The sequence below is a fragment of the Heterocephalus glaber genome, unplaced genomic scaffold, assembly GCF_053883595.1.
Source record: "Heterocephalus glaber isolate CG9 unplaced genomic scaffold, H.glaber_assembly_v1.0 deba00001451, whole genome shotgun sequence".
In the NCBI taxonomy this organism is placed as follows: Eukaryota; Metazoa; Chordata; class Mammalia; order Rodentia; family Bathyergidae; genus Heterocephalus; species Heterocephalus glaber.
In genome coordinates, this window is record NW_028258301.1 from 6,470,283 (window position 1) to 6,495,960 (window position 25,678).

The 25,678-nt window shown below is 39.6% G+C and overlaps 1 protein-coding gene, 1 non-coding gene and 1 pseudogene across 4 annotated transcripts in view; 2 read left to right on the plus strand and 1 right to left on the minus strand.

Annotated features, from left to right (window-relative positions):
* Nucleotides 1–25,678, plus strand: part of Pik3r3 (phosphoinositide-3-kinase regulatory subunit 3) — a 96,477-nt gene that overhangs the window by 26,208 nt on the left and 44,591 nt on the right. The window lies entirely within an intron of this gene.
* Nucleotides 608–1,953, minus strand: LOC101716742 (zinc finger and BTB domain-containing protein 14-like; annotated as a pseudogene).
* Nucleotides 20,929–21,112, plus strand: LOC147827322 (U2 spliceosomal RNA). Its single transcript, XR_015452674.1, has one exon. It is a non-coding gene; the product is annotated as a U2 spliceosomal RNA (small nuclear RNA).

Below are 25,678 nucleotides of genomic sequence, written 5' to 3' on the forward strand. Positions count from 1 at the left end.
TATACTTGTGATTACAACTTTCTGGGAGCAATCAAAACGGATGAAAAAACACGTCAGCAAAGCAACGATTACTTGTCCACAAAAACAGTGAAAAACAATGATATAAAAAATTAACAAACCAAATACAAATCTAATACCATTCTGTGTTTCCAGAGCTTGGTTTCATACTCGGTGCTCTAGGTCAACCACCCACTGCCATGTTCTGCGTCTGTAAGGAGTGCATTTATTAAATTATTAAAACTGCGGTTTTGACCTTAAGTCCCAGGTAATTGCAGTGATCAGGAAATCAAGTGATTCAATTATTACTCTGTGCAGTGCACTCATCGGCGCGGTGAGTGTAGAGGAATTAAAAATGGAAGTCCCTCGCTTCTAAACTGGACACAGGAGTTCTCAAATTAAAATCATAAAAGGGGGTGGGGAGCTTCCTGGAAGCATGAAAAAACATTGGACAAGACAGCGCCACTGTTTGGTCACAACTTAGGAAGGAAGTTTCCTTGACAAGTTGCAAAGACACCTAACCAACACTTTCTCCAATCCAGCTGTGCGATGTGGCGCACGATTCCAGAAAAGGAGCGCCACCAGCCCTTTGTCGCCACTTCCGGGTCCCCTAGCTGCAGGCAATGGTTTCCAGCTGCTGCTCGGCTTCTGCGGCCATGGCAGCAGCCTGCAGCTGCTCTGTCTCACTCTGCGTGGCACTGGGGGTGACCTACTTCCTCTTGCTGCGCATATTGTTCTCGTGCCGCTTCAGATCCGAGGCCTTGGTTCAGGAGCCCCACACGAAGGGCTTCTCCCCTCGGTGCTGCCTCTTGTGGTCCTTGAGGTGGGACTTGTGTTTGAAGGCTTTGTCACACATGTGGCACGTGAAGGGCCGCTTGTTGCTTTGCCCCCTCTCGTGCTTCTTCAAGTTGTGCTTGGATGAAGGACTTGCCGCATACCTCGCAGCTGTAGGGCTTGTACCCCGTGTGGATTTTCAGGTGCTCCTTCAGGTGGGCCTGCGTGGTGAAGCCCTTCGTACACATCTCACACTGCAACGGCCGGTTGGCCGTGTGCAGCTTCTCGTGTTTCCGCAGGTGGCCCTCGTCGGAGAAGGTCTTCCCGAAGGCCTGGCAGGCGATCTGCTCCCGGTGGTGGCCATACAGCAAGTACTCAAACTTCATGTCACTGGTGGCAGTGGTCCAGCCCGGGGCCTGTTCATCTTTCACCTCACTCATGCCATCCGTTAAATGTTAAGGCTTGAGGGGTCTGGGATCCCAAATCTTTGGACTCCGGGGTCTCCATGGACTCTACTTCCTGGCCGTAGCAATTGACTTTCTGAACCTCCTCTTTCCCTAGCTCTTTCAAAATCGCCTCCTGCACCCTGAGCTTGGTGGTGGGTGACTTACCGTCCTCCTGACTCGGGGGGGGGGGCGGGGGTTACCCTCTACTATGTCATCGGAAGGGCTGTCATCGTGATCCCCAGTTTCTTCCACATCATCATCCTGAGTGTCCGTGGCGTCTCCAATGGTGTGATTTATTTTGAGGCAATACTTACTTTTGGACTGACCATTACTTTCATCGGGACTAGACACATCACGCTTCTGAGAACAGAGTTTATCCAAAAACCCGATACCAAGAATCTAACCCGAAGACATCATTAAGTTAACATCTTCCTTTTTCACAGAAATCTTTGCTGTGTACATGTAGTTCAGAACTTCTTCAAATATATCAGAACGGAGAAAATCTATTTCTATTACTGAAGAGCTATCCACCTCAAGCTTCTTGAAAAGCTTTTTAAAGTAGGTACTGCAGGCGGCGAGAACACATCTGTGTGCTCTGAATTTTACATCTTCAGCCACAATAGCAATATCACAAAATTCTCCTTCCAGGCGTTGTTCATTTAGCGTTCTCAGAAACAGTTTTACGATCATCATCATTGTACTTAATGGTTTCAGATATACTGATGAAAAACTCCATGAACAATTCAGGCTATTGTCTTAATGACTTAAACACCAAAATCTTCAGATCAGAAAAACTGATCAGGGCGCACCAGACCCGAGGAACTCCATCCTGCACACCAGTATCCTGTAGTGGCACGGCTGATGCTTGCGTGGTCCCGAGGCTGGCTGGCACGCAGGCCGGACAGGGGCCGGGGCAGGGGCAAGGGCCGGGCGGGGCTCGGGCTAGGGGCGGGGTGGGGTCCTACACATCCCTGCGGTGGTGCAGAGCAGAGAAGCCGGACTGCCTGGCCCGGAGGCGCGAACGCCCCCACTGCCCCCCTTCCTGTGCATGCATGCTTGGGGGGAGGCGTGTCGCTGGCTGCGCAGGCACGGAAGCTGCTGCTGGCCGGAGAGCACGGGGTTGGGGTGGGGGGTGCGTGGGTGGGCATCGAAGGGTTAATCCGGGCCTCTCCAGTGGGGTTGGAGCCTAAGGAGGTGTCCCAGGGCCCTGGCCTGCCTTGATTTGATTTTTGTTTGTTGAACCAACCTTGCATTCCTGAAATAAATCTCACTTGGTTATGGTATGTAAGTCTTTCTATATGTTGCTGGAGTTAACTTGCTAATGTTTTATAGGGGATTTTTGTATCTGTGTTCATAGAGATATTGGTTTATACTTTTTTTCTTGTGTTCTTTTTCTGGTTTTTGGATCAGGAATACAGGCTTCATGGGATGAGTTGAGAAGTGTTCCATCCTCTTTTGCTACATTTTCCTCCTCTTAATGTCTAATCCTAGTTTTCTTCAGTTTTGATATTGACTTTTAAAAATATATAAATGCTATTTCTTGTTTTGGTTATTTTTTTTAAGAATGCATACTTGCAAATAATTTGTGATGTTCATAATTGAATTTGACTTACCATTTGGGAATATAAGTCTTGGAACGCCAGGAAAGAATTATTGAAATTTCTGATATTCCAGTGAAATTTTCCTGAGATACTGTCCCTCGGTTGGCTAAATACAAAGGCCTATAAAAACTAGACATGGGAGAGGCCATGGAGATAAAATAAAATGTTATATAGATAAGTAGACCAGAGAGTTGAGGAGAATTGTCCAAAGTTACATTGTTAGATTATATCTGATCCAGAAGATTTTACTGTATACAAATAATTTTCTTTTACTAATGATTAATAATCTGTGAAAGGGTTAAATTTTCTTTTAAAAAGTTTCCGTTTCATCTGTATATTTGTGAGGAACACTAAGAAATAATATTCTGTTTATTTGAATGGAGTAGGTCTAAAATGTGTCATCCCTAATCATCCTATACTTCCAATGGAGAAGTCCTTCGACATATAATTGACATATAATTTGTTACTATCAGGAGGAAATTATTTTTAGTAGTAGTATTGGTACTTTTTGGAGTCTACAAGGAATTTAACTTTAACTGAAGAAATTGTTTACCCCAATTATAATCATAATGAATGGCAAAAAATTATCGAAAATGAATTGAAATTCTGTAATCCTGGCATTCTGGGAAGCTAAGATAAGGAGGATCATAAGCTCAAGGCCAGTTCAGTCAACTTAGTGACTTAAATGAGATCCTCTTTCAAAATAAAAAATTTTTTTAAAAGGGCTGGGGATGTAGTTCAGTGTCAAGGCCTTGTGTTCAATCCCAAGTACCCCCTCCTCAAAAGAATTGAAATCCAAAGAAGCTATGTCTAGCTCAGGAAGAGATACAGAAGGCAGAAAATCCCATTCATGTCAACTTACTCTTTTTTTTTCTTTTTGGGCGATGATGTTAGGGATTAAATTTAGGAATAATAAATGGTAGGCAAGTGTTCAGCCACTGAACTAAATCTTCAGCTTTGTTTTTAACTTTTAAAGTTTCTTCTCCTAGTCATTGAAATCATTGTTTTGGTTGTGAAACAGCCTCTCTTTCTCTCTCTCTTTGGTACTGGGTATCGAACCCAGGCTTTTGCACTGAATGACACCACTAGCCCTTTTTATTTATTTTTTTAATTTTGAGACAGGGTCTCCTGAGCCTAGGCTGGGGTTGAATTTGAGATCCTTTTGCTATACCCTCCCAGCATGCTGGGATTATAGGCATGCACCGTCATGCCCATTTTAAAAAACTTTTTGTAGAAAAACACATTTTTACAAGAAAATAAAACAGCAGTATAAAGAAGATGTATGTGTTTTCAAAGATAAAAGTCAAGCTGAGTGTGGTGATACACATCTGTAATATGAGCACTCTGGGAGACTGAGGCAGATGGATCTCAAGTTCAAGCCCATCCTGGGCAATTTAGTGGCTTAGTGAGACTGTCTCTCAAAATAAAATATAAAAAAAAACCCCAGCCAAACAAACAAACAAAGAGGCTGAGAATGTAGCTCAGTGTGAAGGCCCTTGGTCAATTGCCATTACCAGAAAAAAAAAAGATAAAAATCACACTTCAATTTTTTTGGGGGTACTGGGGATTGAACTCGGGACCTTGCGCTTGCGAGGCAGGCACTGGAATCACTGAGCTAAATTCCCGGCCCTTCATACTTTAATTTTACTGAGGCAAGAAGCTCAACTAAAACTACCTGGTGGAAACTGCAGTTTTCTGTCTCAGTGTCAATAACATGATTCAGATTCCCTGTAGTGACTGGCTTTTGTGCTGTTTTCCTTCAGTTTTTTTTGCCAACATCTGATCTGGTTTGGGATTTAGCTCGAAGCAGATTGATTGGTGGAGCATAGGAAATGGTTTGTGTTGCTAATGAGCATGGTACAGAGAAATCATTCCACTGAGGAAAAATCACATTTGTCTGTGCGTGAGCAAAGCTCTTCTATAATTCAGTGTTGCATGCCAACTAGCCAGCAAAGCTGGATTCCAGTGTGGCAGCCCACTGATGCTAAAGAGAAATTTTTTTAATCATGGTCTTTTTAAAGGAAGTTGGTTAGAACTGTTCTTTTCTGTTTAGAAAGATGAAATGTTTTGTTTCTCTCCTGTGTCCATAATTTTAATTCTAGGCTTTCAAAAAGTTGAAGATATAATCAATGTAATATTTTTTCCTTTCCCTTGAAGATAGTTATTTGTTTTGCCCTGAGTAGCTTGATTGAACGATCATTTTTTTCTAAGGTTTTTTTTTTTTTGTGGAATCCAGAATCAAACTCAGGACCTTGTGCTTGCCAAGCAGGCACGATGCCGCTGAGCTAAATCCCTGTCCCCTCTTAAGTATTTTTCATTATCTACAGTTATATCATAACACCTGGGTAGTTCTGATTCATTGCATTTTTATTCCTATGAAATGAGATAGATTTGTGAGAAGTAAATGTATTTTAGAAGTTGTTTTGTTTTATTACCTTTGTATTTGGAACTTTTTAATAGTATCTGGTTATTCACAGATACATCTGCTGGGAATTTTTTTCTTGTTCCTTATTTACAAGCCATGATTACTAAATGCTGCCTTAATGTTTCTAGAGATTGAAAATCCATTCTACTAATGTGATTAGTCATAGACCATGGTTAACATGGTCTATGAAAGTAGTCAGAATTTATTCAAAGGTTTGTTTTTGTTTTGTTTTGTTTTGTTTTGTTTTTGGTACCGGGGATCAAACTTGGGACCTTGAGCTTGTGAGGCAGGCACCAGAACCACTGAGCTAAATCCCCAGCCCAGAATTTATTATCTGATGATATAGTTCAAGTTTGTTGTGTGCCTTTCTTTGATAATATCATTTGCCTTTGGTAACATTTAAAGGGATAATCTTTTTCTGTTGTTGGTATTTACCCTCAGTATTATATAACCAAGGTTTATGTGAATAAAAAACTTTTCTTAGACTGAGAGTTTCACATCAAGGGTATTTGTAGAAGAAAGGATGTACTATTTGGAGGGAAAATATTATGAATTAAGAAAATGACTGAGGGAGATGTTGAGAAGTGTTTAAAATACCTATTTTTCATTTGATTGATCAAAATGAGCAACTATTTCTTAAATGCTTAACTGCAAAAAGGAAACGTGAACTATTAGTAGTTTCTTTCTTTTTGTAATAAAAAAGGCAAATTTTGATCTACTTTTTTTTTTAACTTGTTACGTATTTCTAATTATACTAAATTACCAGCAGTAGTTGAATGACTCATGTTTGTCATTTTGGTTCTGCATATGATACTTAAATCTGGTATTAGTGATAAATGAAATACCTGTGAAGAGCTAATAAACATTTTTGGCACCTGCTATGTCCTCTTTGGTGGGCATATTTTGTGCCATAACAAATAGAGCCTTTGAAATAGTTGTAGGGTTAGAACCTACACCTCTTCTGATCCTCCTGCTTCAGCCTCCCAGAGTAGTAGGAGAACAGATATGCGCCACTACTCACGGCTCTGAGCCCCTTTGTAGTTTAATTTAGCTCTCATTTTTATTTTATGGTGTAATTTAGCTTATACTCAAACCCATTTTGCACCTGGACAAAGGATAGTAATCAGAAAAAAAAACCCTTTGATTCTCAATTTTTTTTTCCAGGGCTGAGGGTTAATCCTCACACATGCTAAATAAGTGCTCTACCACCCCAGCCATACAAACTTTAAGGACCCTTTATACCCTTAAAAATTACTGAAGACCCTAAAGAATTTTTGTTTATATATCTGTTTTAGAAATTAAAACTGAGGAAATCTAAATTTTTTATTCATTAAAAAATAACCCATTACATGTATCACAAATAACATTTTTAATGAAAAAAATCGAATTTTCAAAACAAAATTAGGTTTAAAAATGTTCTACATTTTTTCAAATATTTTTAATCTCATTTAAAGTTAGGCACTTTCTCATATCTGCTTTCAGTTTCTTGTAATATATTTTCACTGAAGTCTGAAAACCTGCAGCTGTATAAATAGTTGTGAAAGGGACAGTATTTTTAATATTAATTAACATTTAAATTCTTCCTTACTACCACACCCAAACTTGATAAGTGTTAGTTTTGTTTCTTTTTACTTTTTTTTTTTTTTTTCCTGGTGCTGGGGATTGAATCCAGAGATCACTGTACTACCTCTCCAGCTCTTTTAAAAATTTCTTTTTTTTTTTTTTATTGGTACCAGGGATCGAACTCGGGTCCTTGCGCTTGCAAGGCAAGCGACAGAACCACTGAGCTAAGCTAAATCCCTGGCCCTTTTAAAAAATTTCTTATTTTGAGACATGATCTGGGTAAGTTTCCCAGATTGGTTTTGAATTTATTTTTTTTATTTATTTTTTGGTACTGGGGATACTCCGGACCTTTCTCTTTTGAGGCAGGTGGCAGAACCACTGAGCTAAATCCCTGGCCCCTGGCTTTGAATTTAAATCCTCCTGTCAGCCTCTTGAGTAGCTGAAATCATAGGCATATACCACCATGCTTGCTTGCTTGCTTCTTTCTTTCTTTCCTTTCTGGTGGTACTGGAGATTCAACCGTGACCTTTTGCACTGAGCTACATTCCTAGCCATTTTTATGTCTTGCTAAGTTGCCCAGGTAGGACTTGAATTTGAGATCTTCCGTGTTAGCCTCCCTTGGTGCTGGGATTACACGCATGTGCCACCACACCCAGCTCCAGTGGTAGTTTCTTGAAGACTGGTTGAGGATTCTTTTCCCTCTCTGCTTCCTGGGTGCCATGAGGTGAGCACCCTCCTCCTAGTACATGCTTCTGCCGCTGTGATATTCTGCTTCACCTCAGGCCCAAAGCAATGGAACCAGCTGACCATGGATTGAAATCTCTGAATCCAGGAACCCAAATAAACCTTTCTTCCACTAAATTGATTTACTCAGGTACCATGATGATAAATAAGTTCACCCCAAGGTCTTCTGAAGAGTCTACTTAAACATGAGAAGTGTCTGTCCTTTCTCTAAAATTCTTCCCAGAGTGACTGATTCTATGGTAATGATGTGCACATTTTTTTGATCACATCACCTGAAAAAGTGTAAGACTTTCAAGTTGACATATTTCCTCTTGGCACTGAACCCAGAATATGGAGGATGAAGCAGTGAACCAGTGCCTCCTGAATTGAAGGAGGTGTTGTCATAGAGTACGTAGAACAGCTGTTCATTGCATTTCTTTCTTTTTTTTTTTTTTTTGTACCAGGGATCAAACTCCGGACCTTGCACTTGCAAGGTAGGTGGCGGTACCACTGAGCTAAATCCCCAGCCCTGTTCATTGCATTTTTGGAAGCCTATTTTGCTGTCCAGTGTTCTCCAGGGACCTTCCCAGCATGCCAGAAACCAAGCATCCTGTCTGCAGAGGCAGCCCCCATGCCAGAGTTTTATTATATAGTACGTTAAAAGATCTGTATTCAAGCGTTGAGATCATTCAAATTTTAATTAATTTTAATTGTAATATAGAAGCTAGAGATTTTAAAAAATTATTATTTTTTTGTTTGTTTTCAGACATGGTCTCACTTTGTAGAGGCTGGTCTTGGACTTACTATGTACTTAAGGCTGGCTTCAAACTTGCAGCAATCCTCCTGCCTCAGCCTCCCAAAAGCTGAGATTACAGGGATGTGCTACCATACCTGGCAAGAAAATTAATTTTTTTACAGCTTCATATTGGACTTTAAAAAAATATGTATGGAAAATCTTTAACTTTTCTCTTAGTTTTATTGAGGTGCAGTTGACAAATAGAATTGTAAAAGTTGAAAGTGTACAATATGATCGGATATACTTATATATTGTGAAATGATTACCACAATCAGGTGGTAACTTATTTATCACCTCACTTACTTATCATCTTTTATTTTGGAGTGAGACTATTTTATCAACCTGTTTTGACTACTATACCTTTGTAGTAAGTTTTGAAATAGGGAAATGTGAGTCCTCTAATGTTGTTGTTCTTTTCCAAGATTGTTTTGGCTGTGTGGGATCCATTTCTATTCTATGTGAGTTTCAGGTTGTTTTTCTATTTCTGAAAAAAAGGTGATTACATTGAATTCATAGATCACTTTGGGTGTATTGCTTTTTTTTTTTTTTTTTTTTTGGTAGTGCTGGGGATAGAACCTAGGGCCTTATGCATGCTAGGCAAGTGTTCTACCACTGAGTCACATCCCCAGCCTAGTATTGCCATTTTCATACAGGTATATCTCACTTTATTGTGCTTAGCAGATAATACTACATGTTTTACAAGCTGAACATTGGTGATAATCCTGCATTGAGCAAATCTTTTGTCATAAATTTTCTAAAAGCATGTGCTCATTTCATGTCTCTATGTCACATTTTGGTTATTCTCACAGTATTTCAGTCTTTGAGTATTATCATTTATATCCATTATGGTGATCTGTGAACAGAGATCTTTGATGTTAGTGTTGGAATTCTTTGAGGGTGCCACAGACTTTGTCCATATGACTGTGAACTTTTTTTGTAGTGCTGGTGGTTGAGCCCAGAGCGTCATCCATGCCAGGCAGGCAACTTAATTGATAAATACGTGTATTTTAACTCTTCCATCCACCTATTATTCTCTTTCTCACCTCTGTCTCTGTCTCTGTCTCTTGGTTTCCCTATTCCCTGAAGCATATTACTAAAATTAGGCCAATTAATAACCTTACAGTGACTAAAAGCTATGCAAGTGAAAGGAAAATTTACATGTCTCTCACTTTATTTTTGTGATATGTCATATTTTTTTGTTTTTTTTGGTTTTTTGGTACCAGGAATTGAACTCAAGACCTTGTGCTTGCTAGGCAGGCGGCGGAACCACTGAGCTAAATCCCTGGCATCACTTTATTTATTTTAATTTTTTATTTTTTTTGGTACCGGGGATTGAACTTGGGACTTTGTGCTTTTGAGGTAGGTGGCAGAACCACTGAGCTAAATCTCTGGCCCCTATTTTTTTAAATTTACATCCACCTGTTTATGATAAAGGATACAAGCAGACAGCCAGATGGAACGGATGCACAGGGCTAGGCACATGGGAAGGGTGTGGTGCTTCCCTGCCCTCTCTGGGGTGTCTCTCTTCCAAACTTCCACTTTCCAACTATCTAGAAAGTCTTTGGACTCATTTCTCTTGTTTGTTTTTTTTCCTCTTTTTTTTTGGTACTGGGGATCAAACTCGGGTCCTTACGCTTCCGGGGCAGGTGGCAGCACCACTGAGCTAAATCTCTGACCCTTTTCACTTGTTTTTTTATGGAAGCTTCTTCTGTACATAGTCACGATTGGGCATTGGTGATGAACTTAACCTTAGGCTCCTTTGGCCTTCTTCAGAGACTGGGGATTGGGGCTGAGAGTTGAGCCCTCTATTATGCCTCGGTTTTCTAGTGAGCAGCTCCTTCACCACTATCTAGGGGCTGCCAACCATCAGTTCATCATTAGCATACAGACGACACTTGTGACTCTTGAGTTCTGTTAATCCTTTTCCTGGCTACTTGAAAGCCAATACTCAGGAGACAGAGTTGGTGAGAAGAAAATCAGATTTATTCAAGGACTGGTCCTGAGAAGATGCAGGGGCTTTACATTCTGCCTTAGGGAACTGGAGTTCAAAGGGCTTTTATAGGGAGGAAAAGGAAGACTGAAAAAAAAAAGGAAGACTGAAGGGGTGGGGATGGATAGGGATCTTCATCATCCAGGGCTTGTATTTTCTTTTCTGCTGAAATGTTCTTTAGACAAAAATTGACTTTAGTCTCTGTATCAGTCAGTGTTTACTGGATAAACAGGTATAACACAAGATATACAACTATATAAGACTTTATAAGATTGGCTTACAATGGCCACACACAGAGTCAGATGGGGAAGAGTGCAGAGGAGCTGTGTGAACACTGGAGTCCAAAGGATTCAGTAGAAGGTCTGGAGCTCACTGCAGTGTCCCATGCGAGTCCATATCAGGAGGCCGATGGGTCTGCGATTGGAAGGCTGAAGGATCTGTGCCAGAAGCTGAAGAGTCTGCACCGGAAGCCAGGAGATGACATCCAAGGTGAAGGCAATGACAGGAGCTCCTCCGAAGAAACAGAGGCTTTGTCTCTCACTTTAAATCAAGCACCAGACATGATTAAACTTAGTGAGGAAGGCATGTCAGGAAAGCTGAAATTGGCCAAAGCTAGGCTTCTTGTGGCAATCAGGGTGTAAATGCAAAGGAAAGTTATTGAAGAAGATTGAAAGTGCTACTTCATCGAACATATGTTCAATAAGAAAGCAAAACAGGGCCAGGGATTTCGCTGCCTGTCTCGAAAGCGCAAGGACCTGAGTTCGATCCCCGATACCCAAAAAAAAAAATTTCTTAATAAGGAAGCAAAACAGCGTTATTATTGATACAGAGAAAGTTTTAGTGGTCTGGATAGAAAATCAAACCAGCCACAACATTCTCTTAAGCGAAAACCTAATCTAGAGCAAGTTCCTAACCACCCTCAATTTTCTTAAGGCAGAGACAGGTGAGGAAGCTACAGAATAAAAATTTGAAGCTAGCAGAGCTTGGTTTATGAGGTTTAAGGAAAGAAGTTGTGTCTATAACATAAAACAACAACACTGTGAGATGAAGCAAGTACTGACTGGAAGGTACTGTAAGTTATCCAGATGATCTAGCAAAGATAAATGAAGGTAGCTACACTAAACAAAGGATTTTCACTGGACAAAATAGTCTTCTATTGGAAGGACTTTCATATCTATAGGGAAAAGCCAGTACCTGGCTTCAAAACTCCAAAGGGCAGGCTGACTCTTGTCAGAGGCTAATATGCATTTACTACCAAGAGCCTCTAGGAATTCTGCTAAATCTCCCCTGCCTAAAAGTGCTATAAATGGAAAGCCTTGATGACAGCACATGTACAGCATGTTTTACTGAAAATATTGAGACCTATTCCTCAGAAAAATATTACTTTCAAAATATTACTACTGGGCCGGGGATTTAGCTCAGTGGTTCCACTGACTGCCTTGCAACCTCAAGGACCCGAGTTCGATCCCCGGTACCAAAAATTAAAAAAAAAAAAAATTACTACTGACATTGACAGTTCCTGGTCATTCAAGAGCTCTGATGGAAATGTTCAATGAGATTAATGTTGTGTTTTGGTTTTTTTTTGGTACCAGGGATTGAACTTGGGACCTTGCACTTGCGAGGCGAGGCAGGCTGTGGAACCACTGAGCTAAATCTCTGGCCTGAGATTAATGTTTTTATCCCTGCTAACACAGCATTTATTCTGCAACCCATGAGTCAGAAAGTGATGTTGGACTTCTAAGTCTTATTTAAGAAATGCACTTTTTAAGGTGTAACTGCTGTAGATAGTGATTCCTCTGAGGGACCTGGGCAAAGTAAACTGCAAATCTTATGGAAAGGAGTTAACCATTGTAGATACCATTAAGTACATGTATGATTTATGGGAGGCAGTCAAGCATCAGCATTAAAAAGAGTCTGGGTGAAGTTGTTTCCCAGGATTCATGAATGACTTTGAGGGGCTTGAGACTTTAGTGGAAAAAGTAACTGCAGAACTGTTGGGAATAGCAAGAAAACTAGAATTACAAGTGGAGCCTGAAGATATGACTGAGGTGCTGTAATCTCATAATAAAACATTAGTGGATCAGGAATTGCTACTTATGAATGAGGAAAAAAGTGATTTCTTGAGATAAAATCTACTCTTGGTGAAGACACCATGGATGTTATTGAAATGACACAACAGATTTATAACATTATATAAGGTTAGTTGATAAAGCAGTGTCAAGAATTGAGAGGATGGACTCCAGTTTTACCAAGAGTAATGTAGTCAAACAGCGAGGATCATAGGCTAAGAAAGTTTTTATGACAGGAGTCAATCCACTTGGCGGAGTTCATTGTTATCTTAAGACATTACCATAACCACTCTACCCTTCAGCAGCCACCACCCTGATCAGTGAGCAGCCATCACCATGGGCAAAACCCTCCACTAGCAAAAAGATAATGACTCTTAAGCCAGGTATAGTGGTGCATGCCTGTAATCCCAGCACCTGGGAGGCTGAGGTAGGAGGATTGCTGTGAATTCGAGGCCAGCCTGGGCTACATAGTGACTTCAAGGCCAGCCTGAACTACAAAGGGAGACCTTGCCTCACGCCCCCCCCCCCAAAGATAATGACTCTCTGGAAGCACAGATGATCACTAGACTTTTTAGTAATCAATTGAGGTATGCACATTGGACATATTGCTATTATACACTCAGTAGACTATGGTATAGTATAAACATAACTTTGACACACACCGACTTACTTTATTGTAAGATTTGCTTTATTGTGGTGGTCTGGATTTGAACCTGTAATATTAAATTTCTAATCCATAGACATAAGATGTCATCTCATTTATGTCTTTTAATTTCTTCCCACAATATTTTGTAGTTTTCCATATACAAGTTTTTTATCTCCTTGGTTAAATTTGTTACTAGGTATTTTATTCTGGATGCTGTTGTAAATACAATTATTGTTTTCTAAATTTCTTTTCAGATTTCTCATGCTGGTTTGTGGAAACAACTGCTTTTTATGTGATAATCTTGTAACTACAGCTTTGCTATTATTTTAGTAGTAACTATAACTTTATTAGCTCTAACAGTGTTTTGTTTTGATGTGTTGGGGTTTTCTATGTTTAGGTTCATGTTTAGGATTTTCTATGTTTAGGATCATGTTTGGGATCATTTAGGATCATGCCATCTGCAAATATATTTTTACTTTTTCCTTTCCAAGTTTGGTATCTTTTATTTTTCTTGCTTAATTGCCCTAGCTAGAATTTTCAGTCCTGCCCTCTCATTTGCATCATTTTAATCAGAATTCACAGTCCTATTGGATGGGCCGGGGATTTAGCTCAGTGGTGCCACCACCTGCCTTGGAAGCGCAAGGTCCTGAGTTCGATCTCCTCCGGTACCAAAAAAACAAAAAACAGAGTCCTGTTAGAAAGATCCAGTTTGCTTTGTTCAAATTATGCACCCATCCCTTAGCTGGAGACTTTGATTTACTGAGATGTATACATGGAGGAGGAGTTAACCTACCCGATGAAAGCAGGGTAGATTTAACAAAGGGAGATAGAGATACTCAATATCTAGAAAAACCCAAACCAGAACCCAAACAATCACTTGCTCCAAAACCTTATTTGCTTATACAGTTGGTTCCACCAGATCCAGGACTAGAACCCAGGCTCTCTGATTCATAGGCCAGGATTTTTGCATTCTAGCAGTTCATTGCTATAACATTTTTGCTGCTGGGTGTTGAACTCAGAGCTCATTCCTATTCTTTCTTTTTTTGTTTCCTGATGTTGGGGATTGAACCCATGGTCTTTGCACTGAGCTACATCCCCAGCCTTTTGTGTGTGTGTGTGTGTGTGTGTGTGTGTGTGTTTTGTTTATGTATGTGTACATACGTGTGTTTGTTTTTTTATTTCGAGACAGGGTTTCACCAAGTTTCTAAATTGCTTGGGCTTGGCTTGAATTTGCCATCCTCCTGTCTCAGCCTTCCAGAATGCTAGAATTACTGGTTTGTACCACAACACCTGGCTTTCATGTTAAGTTTTACCTCAAATTGCTTATAATGCCCAGTTCAATAAATTTGAATTTTCGGTGTTCCTAGTTATCACAGTTTAATAAGTCTGCTTTAAAGTAGCATCTTCTATTACCTAAAAAATTTATTAGATAATGCTTAATTATGTTAAACATAAGCTTCCTAAATTAATCTAAACATATGCTGAATTTGCACATACGGAATTTCATGTAAGGTTTTACTGTTTATCCAAGTGCCGGCTGTGGTGGTGTACACCTGCAATCCCAGCACTTGTGAGGCTGAGGCAAGAGATTGCTATGAGTTCAAAGCCCAGCCTGGACGACATAGTGAGACCCTGTCTCAAAAAAACAAAAACAGACAAATTTCAAAGAAAGGTTTTACTCTTTATCCAAGGAAGAATGGCTCACGGTGTACTTGCAGTCCCAGCACTGCGTTATATCCTGCCTCTGCCTACTGAGGCGCTGGGGTTCCTGGTGTGTACCCCTGGGCCAGCTGGGCCCTGGCATTGTTTTCATCTGGCAGCTGTATTTCTGGAAGTTGATGTTTCAGCGCGAAGAACCAAAGCACCTAGAAGAAGTGAGAATACATTTTGTGCAAAGAAAAAATTTTGTGCTCACATCAAGCTTAGTATATAAGTTTTAGAGTTAGTTTACTTTGATAGCTAAGTAAAACCAGACCCTATTGGAGAATTAGAAAATAAACTACTTTGAGGAACTAAGTTTACCATGTAGAAATAGTAGTTGTTTTAATAAAAAACATGTATAGAATTTCTCTGTAAGCAAATGCCAGCATAAGCTGTGGATAGGATAATATTTAATACGCTCCCTTCAGTAAATCTATAATTGATAAATTTGGTTTCTTTGCTTAAAAACAATACTTCATTATATAGGGGCTGGGGATTTAGCTCAGTGGCACCGTGCCTGCCTTGCAAGCACAAGGACCCGAGTTTGATCCCCGGTACCAAAAAAAAAAGAAACATCCAGTGAGCATGGTGGTGCATGCCATAATCTCAGTACTCTGGAGGCTGAGGCAGGAGGATTGCTGCAATTTTGAGGCCAGCTGGGGCTACATAGTGAGACCCCGTCTCAAGAAAAAAAAGAAACATCCATTCCTGTATGAGAGACAATCTGGGAAGTGATTAAGAGGACAGACTCTGAAATAAAGGAAGACTGCTTAGGTTCTTTTCATAGCTCCAGCCTTCTAGGTTGGCCAAAGGCTAGTTCCTTAACCTCTTTGTGGTTGGTTTTGCATTTGTAACACAGGTGTAATAGTATCTACTTTATAAGGTTGTTGCAAGGGTTAAATTAGTTAATATATGTGAAGCACTTAGAACAGTGCCTGGCATAGAATATGTACTTGGTAAATGTTAGTTGGTATTATGCAACCCCATTAAGGAGAAGTATTAATACTAATCTTTTTACTAAGCTTAGTATGGCAAGGATATAAGTGATTGTTTGCTTTGATAAACTTAGGGTTGACTAGTATACCAGGAAGTTCCCTTACAAATTCAACAAAATACTTAGAGATTCTATTAGATATTGGGAACTGTACTGGGTACTCAGGTTACAGTAGAAAAGAGACTTGGGCATCTGCCTGTTTGATAGACTTCCTTACTTCTGCTATTTTCAGTAAAGGGCTCAGCTCTATTTTAAGCTTTCGTTGGCATTCTCAAGTCCAGAGCCTCTCAAATTTTTTTTCTAAACCGGTGAGTTGGCAGGCAGCCTTTGTCTAACGGGGGTGGGTAGTTGCCTGTTTGTTTGATGAGGTTGGGGAGAACTGAGGGTCTTAATTGCTTCTTCAATAGACTCTCAGCCAGTTCTGTTTTTGTCCCTATCTTTGAATCTTCTCTTCAGAGATATTTTGTGCCTCCAGTTGGACCTTCTCCCTTTAAGCTTGGGTTTCATTTTTTTGCACTCTACCAAGTCAAATACATCTGGTGCTTTTCCCATATTAAAGTTTTGTTGCTTTTACTTGTGCCTTCTTCTAATCTCTTTGCTATTGAGTTACTTTTTTTCTTTTGATACCAGGGATCGAACTCAGGACCTTGTACTTGTGAGGCAGGTGGCAGCACCATTGAGCTACATGCCCGGCCCATTAATCTCTTTGCTATTGTGTGTTTATACCATTAAAGTGTATTTTATTTATTTATACATTTATTTGGTACCGTGGCTCGAACTCAGGACCTTGTGCTTGTGAGGCAAGCGCAGTGCCACTGAGAAAAATCCCCGGCCCTAAAGTGTATTTTATTGCCATCTGGGAGTGACTTATACAGGGAGCAAAAAACTTAATGTATTTATTTAATCTACTGTATTCTAATTACTGTACTCTACCTGCCTAATTTGTTTTTTAACCCATAGAAGCTTTTTCTAAAGGAGACATTTGTAAAGCTTGCAGGAGCAGCAGTGGTGTCACCTGGGAGATTTTCAGGCTCACTGGACTTAGCAAGTCATGTTCCGCATGTACAGCACTCTATGGTTACATATGTACCAAAGCATGAGAAGCACTGTGTGTTTTACAGTGTTCTATACATATTACGTGGTGAAAATATATTTTCTCAAATAAATACATGGTAGATCATTTGTTGGACACGCAGAAGTTTAAAAAAGGTCCAGTAAGGTATTATTTGGAGCCAGGGGAGTTGATAAAGAGTACAGAGTTAAAAAGAGAGTGAGAGAAAAACAATTTTAAGGGATGAATGAAGCAAAAGAGGGCCTGTAGGAAAGCTAAGGAAGAACAGAGGCCTAACCCTGAATACTTTTTTAAATTAAAAAATATCAAAGTGAATGCATGTGGTGGCCCAGGCTGGCCTCAAGTTTGGGATCTTCCTGCCTCAGCCTCCCCAGTAGCTGGGATCACAGGCAAGTGCCACACACCTGGTTTATAATTACATGTGTTTCTGTGCGTCTTCCTTCTGGAGTTGTTCTTTTGTATGTAAGAAATGCCTTGTGCTTGTGCCTTTTAGAGCTATAGCACAGTACTTTATTTAGCTTGAGTGTAAACTGTTAATCCTTATATTAAGTGGGTAGGTGGAAAAATTCTATAGTTAGCAAAGTTATAGTACAAATTATAGCTAGTTTTTAGGTCACATCAAATCTTTTTCAAAGAAATAGATATTTGTCTTATTTTGAAAAAAGTGTGAGGCCGGGTGTGATGGCGTAGGCTTGTAGTCCTAGCATTTGGGAAGCTGAGGCAGGAAGATTGCTGTGAATTACGAGGCCAGCCTGGAATACATAGTGAGTTCAAGGCCAGCCTGCACTAGCAATACTCTGTCTTCAAAAAAAAAAAAAAACTGGAAAAAAACCAAAGCTCTCATCTGTTAATTTCAGAAGTTTGATTTTTTTTTTAAAAAAATACTTGCTTTAAGATATAATTCACGTATCACATAATCCATTTACGTTGTATAAATGCAATGATTTTTAATACCAGGAGTGGTTGAAAAGTATGAGTAAATAAAGTTAAAGAAAATTTATTATAGTAAAAGGCATATTGCCACTGGGCATGGTGGTGCACTCCTGTAGTCCTAGCAGTGGGGAGGCTGAGGCAGGAGGATCACGTGAGTTCGAGGGCAGCCTGGGTTACATAGCAAGACACTGTCTCAAAAAAAAAAAAAAGGCATATTGCCATTAACCCCCTTGAGAGTATTCCCCTGCACTTGGAACGTACTTATGCCATTGTTCTTACCACTTTTGGTTTATTTTATTTATTTAGGTACCAGGGATCAAACTCAGGACCTTGTGTCTCCAAGGCAGGTGTGGCACCACTGAGCTAAATCCCTGGCCCATGGTTTATTTAATTTTTTATTAGTACATGTTTGCAGTACATAATATTTACATTCTTTGTGTGCAGTTGGTACACGTGCATAACACATCTTAATTCCTTTTTTAAAAAAAATATGGTGAATCACACTCTGCTTTATTAAAAAATATACATTGGTAGGAGTAAAAACTGTGATGTTAAAATAATTTTTGTACACATATAGACCATCAACCTCATTTAGAGTTGATTCTAGCAGTTTAGAGTATATGGCTACTAGTCTTCATCTAATTTACAGTGGAATGGATGACTCCTACATCAATGCTTGGACAATGTTTTATAGATATTTTACTCAGAAGATTACTTTTTTTTTTGGTACCGAGGATCAAACTCTGATCCTTGCGCTTGCGAGGCAGGCAGCGAGGCAGGCAGCGGCACCACTGAGCTAAATCCTCGGCCCCAGAAGATTACTTTTTTATTCTCTATGTATTTATTATCTTTCCATTGTAGGATACAGGATAAAGACAACTGATGACTGACACAATAGAAGGTCTCGCATATAGTGACTACAAAAATCAGTTAATTAGTTGAATAAATTAATCATGTAAAGACATGAATCCATTATTACATATTTTATAGCACATTTTTACAAAGTTATTGTGGGTAAACATATTCTGGAAATTCATTTGCAGATTATTGGGCATGTAAAAAGAATGTTCTGAAAGGGTTATTTCAGAACACTCCAAACTTGGAATGCTCAAGGTAGTGTCTCTATTGAGTAACTAGTATCTGTGTTACCTTTTTAGTTTTCTCATTGCTGAGACAAAATACCCAAAACCCACAAGTTAAGGGAGGAAAGGTTTGTTTGACTTACATTTTGTAGAGCTTTTAGTCCATATTTGCCTGGCTCCAAGGCAGAGTGGCAGGCAAAAATAGCAAAAGAAACAAGGAATCTTAACAGCATTTTTCTGTATCTTTTATCTTATTCAGACTACTTAGGGTGGGAAGCACTCACACCCTTAATCCTAGAGCCCTTGATTCTAGCATTGCAACATTAATCCATCCCAGTGTGATACATTCTAGATCCAGCCACTTCTGAAAAATGATCCTGCCACCTATGAGGATTTGGGGGACATCTGGACAAAAGCCATAACATCCCAAACCTGGCACGGCAGAGACTTATGAACAACCCTTAATGCAAAGGGGATTTAGTCCATCTCCAAGAGTTGCCAAAGTTCTAAGAGTTTCGGCATTGCTGAAAAGTCCAAGTCCAAAGTCTCCTGAGATTTAAGGCAAATTCTTAGCCCCTGTACAAATGAAAAGAAAGTTAAACACTTCCAACATGCAATGGCATAAGATAGACATTTTCATTCCAAAAGGTACAAATGGGGAGATACAAAGGAATGGGACTAAAGCAAGTCTGAAATTGAGCAGGGCAAACATTAAATCCCTCAGTTTCACTTTCAGCATTCCCGACAATCTGTTGAAAGTTGTTATCTCTAAAGGGCATGGGTGGCTGTTCCCCTACAGCACTGCTAGTGGTTGTAGCTTCCATGGATTTTGTCTGGGGCCAGCTCTGCTCCCTCCTTGCAATTTGTCTCAGACCATACATGTTCCTGGCTTCACTGCGCTTCTGGGGTCTCCACTGGTCCTTCAGCTCCACACTCAGAACTTCACGCACTGTCCTCTCAGGAGAACAATGCCTGCCCTCCCAGGCCTTCTTTTGAAATCTGGATGGAAGCCTTCTTGACCTCACAACTCTTCCATTCTGCATGTACCTAAAACCAGTATAATATGGATGACACCAAAATCTTCTGCCAGCTGGAGCAGTAGCCAGGCTTTCTTCTCTCTTGGCTTTACTGGTCAAGTGCCAATGAACCAAATCCTAAGGAACAACTTCCCTAGGCCACCACTGTTCTGGAATGTGGTGCTCTGTGGTTCTCGTCACAAAGCAGAGTCTTTCACTTTTGCAATTTTGAGGCTGCAGAGGGTGAAGTCTTGATGTTTCTTGTGATGTCATCAAGCCATCTTTTCTATTCTATTTCTTCTCAGCAATCAAGATCTCCTCTCCTCTATCTTTGTGGTCCACAGCTTTACTGGAGCATTGTTTCTGGCCAAATCAAAGTTTTAAATCATTCTGCTGGGCTCTTTGCTCTTGATTCTCAACATAAATCTGACTAAAATAGAAGCCATGTCACTCACTGCCTCAACCCTAGATTGCCTTGAAATTTCTTCTGTCAGATTAATGAGTCTATCACCCTTAATCTCAGTCTCAGGCACAGTCTCTGGACATCAGCAAACTGCAGACAAATTTTCTAACAAGCTATAATACACACTGTCCAGAGTCCTACAGCCAATACAGTCCTTCCAAGCAGAAACCTCCCAAGCCTGGTCTTTACCAGTAGCATTTCCATCAGTTTTCTGGTCTTCTGAGCCCTGACCAGAATCTCCCATGAATTACAGCCTAAGGCATTCCAGCTCTACTTTTTCAGGGGGCATCTCCAAACCTTTCATAACTAATCTCTTTCTCACAAGCCGATTCCAAAGTCTCTTGAGCCACCTGGCCAGTTAATATCACAGCAACAATCCCCCTTCTCTGATATAAATTCTGTTTTAGTTACATTAGACAAAATACTCTACACCCATATGTTAAAGGAGGAAAAGTTTATTTGGCTTACATTTTGTAGAGGTTTCAGTCCATAGTTGGCTGGCTCTAAGGCAGAGTCTGTTATATCCTTTTTAAATCTCCTTTACCTCCCCTCTTTCCCCTTTCCTTCATCTCCCTATTTCCCATTATCCTTTATTTTGTTCTTTATAATTTGAGTTTCTCATAAAAGAGGAACTATGATCGCTTCTCGGCCTTTTGGCTAAGATCAAGTGTAGTAAAAGAGGAACTGTGCCATATTTAAGCTTGTGTATCTAATGTATTTCACTCAACATTATGGTCTCCATGTGCATCCATTTTTGTACAAATGACTCAAGCTTATCTTTTTTTATGGCAGAGTAGTACTCCATTCTGTGTAAATACCAGATTATGTTTATCCATTCATCTGTTGATGGACATACAGGCTACCTCCAAGATTAAGCATTATGCTGCTATAAACATGAGTATGCATGTATCAGTGTAATATGTCTTTTATATACATATATATATATATGTATATAAAACTATATATATAGTTTGTTTGTTTGTTTTGAGACAAGGTCTTGCTGTGTAGTCCAGGCTGACCCTGAACTCACTGTGTAGCCCAAGCTGGCCTCAAACTCATGGTGATCCTCTTGCCTCAGCTTCCCAAGTGTTGGGATTACTGGTGTGTGCTACTATGCCTGCTTAATGTGTCTTTAAATCTTTTGGGAAGATACCTAACAGGAATAGGTGGGTCAAATGGAATTTCTAGTTTCAGTTTTTAGGTTTTTTTTTTTTGGTACTGGGGATCAAACTTAGAACCTTGCACTTGCAAGGAAGGTGTGGCGCCACTGAGCTGAATCCGCGGCCCTCTAGTTTTAGTTTTTTGAGGGATCTTCATACTGATTTCCATAGTGGTCGTACTAGTTTACATTCCCACCAACAATATAGAAGTGTTTCTTTTTTCTCAAAGCCTCACCAGCATTTCTTGCTAATCTGTTCTTTCTGGGGTAAGATGGAATCTCAGTGTTGTTTTAATTTGCATGTCTATAATGGCCAGTGATGTTGAACATTTTTTCATGTATTTGTTGGCCCTTCATACTTCTGTGAAGTTTCTGTTCATCTCACTTGTCCATTTTTGGATTGGGTCTTTTATTTGGGGGGGGTCTAATTTTTTCGACTTCTTTATATATTCTGGCTAATAGCTATTCCTCTGTTTGAGGAATAGCTGGCAATTTTTTTTCCCATTCTGTAGGTTTTCTTTTCACTCTGTTGATTGTCTCTTTTGCTGTGCAGAAGCTTTTTCAATTTGATATGATCCCATTTGTTGCTTCTCAGGACTATTTCCTGTGCAACTAGGATTCTTTTTAGAAAGTCCTTTACTACACTTGTGACTTCAGGAATATTTTATCTTCCAGCAGGTTAATTTTTGATCCATTTTGATTTAAATTTAGTACGTGATGAGAAATATGAGTCTAGAATCAATCTTCTGTATGTGGATAGCCAGTTTTCCCAACACCATGAATTAGAGAGGCTGTCTTTCAGTGTATGTTTTTAGGCCCCTTTGTCAAAGATCAAATAGTTGACTGACCTTGGGGTTGTTTCTGAAACCTCTGTTCAGTTCCATTGATCCTCATGCTTGTTTTTGTGCCAGTACCATGCTGTTTTTATCATTGTAGTTTTGTAATATAACTTCAAGTCCAGGATTGTGATGCCTCCTGCTTTGCTTTTGTTACCTTGTTATTGCCACTTTCTGAAGCAGATCTGGAAGTCCTCTTTCATGTTTACAAGGTATAATAAAAAAAATTTGGGTGAATGCTCCCACCAAGTGCCATCCAATGGAAAGGCAGGTTCTTAAACATTACAGTGTATCCTTATCCATTTTATTGACTGGATCTAACAAAGTTGGACTTGTGGTTCTTCCCCAAAGTCAAAATTACCATGAGAGATAGACATTGTGAATCGGTTCAGGACATCATTAAGTCAGCCACCTCAGTGCAACTAAACGCAACTCTAAAGACACTCATGAAAAAGGACCTCCAGAACTGCTTCAGAAAGTGGCAAGAACATTGGGGTAAGTGTGAAGTGAGGGGGCAGTGTTTGAGGGGGATTAATGACAATGTGCCTTTTATTGTAATAAATTTAAAAAATTTAAACACTTTCTTTGTTAAATTCTTTTATTGGTACATTGTAGGTATACAACACAATTACATTTCTCTTTGGGAATTGTACCTTTACATAATGCATCTTGGTTCTTATTTTTTCCCCATTCCTAGCCCTCCCTTCACCCCCTCTACCTTTCCCTATTTACAAAGACTTTATTTCCATTTTTTCCATTTCTCAGCATTTTTCCTTTCCCTTCTTTCCTTTCCCATGCCCCTCCCACTACTCCTACCCCTTTGGACCTTTTCTTCCTGTTTTGCATTATCGGTTATTCATTCTAATCATTGGTACATTTTAGGTATACAATATAATGACATTCATCATTGGAAATTTGCACCTTTACATAATCTGTCTTGAAAACACACTGTTTTTTGATAACCTCTTGTACTCACAGAGTTGTGCAACTCTTATTTGATTTTGCAAGCAACAGTGGATTTTGAAACATTTTCATTACCCTGAAAGAAATCCTGCATACATTAATACATCCAAAGTCTCTCCCTGTTCCCCCTTAACCCCTCATTTTAGACATTCATTGATCTACTTTTTTTTGTATAAATTTGCTTGTTCTGGGTAAGGGTCTCATAATATATCATTTTTCATGACTGGCTTCTTCACTTAGCATAATTGTTATCGGGTAGCTTCTAAAAGTGGCTCACCAACTAAATGTTACTGGGTTGCTTGCCTCTCGCTCTGGAGTTAGGTTCCAGGTTCTTCTGTCTTGAACAAAGAATTGAACAAAATGAGCAAAAAAACAGTAACAAAGTTTATTAGAGAAAGTAAGAGTGGGGCAGAAACTGGCTCTGCAGAGCAAGCTTGGGTTGAATAAAAGAGGAAAAAGCAAGATAAAAGAACATCTTGGAGAAGACAGTGTGGGCTATCACGAGGAAAGCCAGGATAGCAAGTTCAGTGGACCCTCCAGTTACCACCAGCCTGACATACAAATGACTTGGGTTAATTAGGTTAATGGAAGATTCATTTGCCTCTTGTTATCTATAGCGTGTACCCAGGTAAACATCCATTCTCAGCTGTATTGACTTAGTTACAAGCAGCCCTCAGAACCGATGGAGTTTGTAAGTCAAGGGTCCACTGTTTGTCTTTTGATGCCTCTTTATGCTGTCCAAGTCTCAAGGAAACCTGCGAGAACTGCCACATACGGGTCCTGAGAAGATCCCACACCTCAGGCTGACATCCGGTCTAGGCCATTCTATTGAAAACCTACTATGAGAAGTCCACATGTAGGACTTTGGGAACTGTTCTACACATGTGTTTGAAATTAACAGAGCACACCTACTTCCCCAGCTTTGTCATGCCCTATTCTGTTATCTCAGTCTTTTCAGGTTCATCCATGTTTTACCATATATCAGTACTTCACTCTCTTTTATTGATGAATAATATTTTGTTTGTTTTTGGCTTTTTGAGATGAGGTTTCACTGTGTAGTACAGGCTGGCCTTGAACTCAAGATGATCCTCCTGCCTCAGCCTCTGAGTGTTGGGATCATAAGCATGCACCACCATGCCTAGTTTATCTGTTTTTTAAATTATAATTATCATGGTGGTTGTGAGGCGTTATTACATTGTGGTTTAATTTGCAGATATCTGATGGTTTATGATATTGAGCGTATTTTCATGTGCTTTTTTTGAGACAGGATCTTGCTATGTAGTTCAGGTGGGTCTTGAGCTCATCATGTAGTGAATTCAACGCCAACCTGAACTACATAGCAAGACCCTGTCTCAAAAAAAAAAAAAAAAAGTTTGAGCCCAGCCTGGGCAATTTAGTGAGATCTCATCTCAAAAATAAAGGGTAGGGAGGCTGACTGAGAGGCTGGGCATGTAGCTCAGTATGAAGGCCCTGGGTTCAATCTCCAGCACCCCTTTCCCCAAAAGTATCTATCTCTGAAAGATCAAGAGTGAACTAAGCAGAGAAAGAAAAAAGTTAGGGGTTTTCTTCAGTAAGCCAAATGAAAAGTGATTAGGGCCTCCATAAGCTCAAAACAGAACATGTTCACTGCAAGTTAAGTCTACAAAAGCTTCTATATCAAAGGCCTTTTCTGAATTGTAAAATGAATCCTTAATGACATCTACTAGAACTAAAGGCACCATATAGTATGTCTTTATTCCAGTATCAGTAAAATAAGTACTCATCAATTTATCAGTTACCATCCCTAGAATCCATTGTTTCTCCAAAAGCTTTGGTTTCTTTTAGTAGAGAATGATATTAGAAACAAAGATTTGGGCGGGTGCTGTATGTATGTTTGTATGTATGTATGTGTATGTATTATGTATGTATGTATGTGTGTATGTATGTATGTATTGTTCCCAGGACCTCTCAGAGAACAGAGTTAGGGAATGTATGTATATTTCCTCTATATACAGGCATTTATATCTTTCTTTTTTTGGGTATGAAGGATTGAACTTGGATGTCTTTAGCCCCTTTTAATTTTGAGACAAAGTTTTGCTAAGTCATTAAGTTGACCACGTAGAACTTGAACTTGTAGTCCTCCTGCCTTACCCTCCCAGAGTGTGGGACTGTAGTCTATTTTTTTGGAATGATCAAAGATGTCTTTATAAAGTTTTTTCATGACTTCGTTCTAAATACACGAATAAAAAATGATGTCAGCTCATTCATGAGACACCAACCAGATTTTCCTTATACTGTCTCAGAATTTAAAGATAAATTTCCCCAGAGGGTGTGCAATGCATCTAAAATGGCCTTTTTCTGAGGGTGGAAGGGGAAGGACTGGGCAGGATGGCATATGAAATTATACCATGATAGACATGTAAGACTGTTATCCAGTCTATAGAACTTAT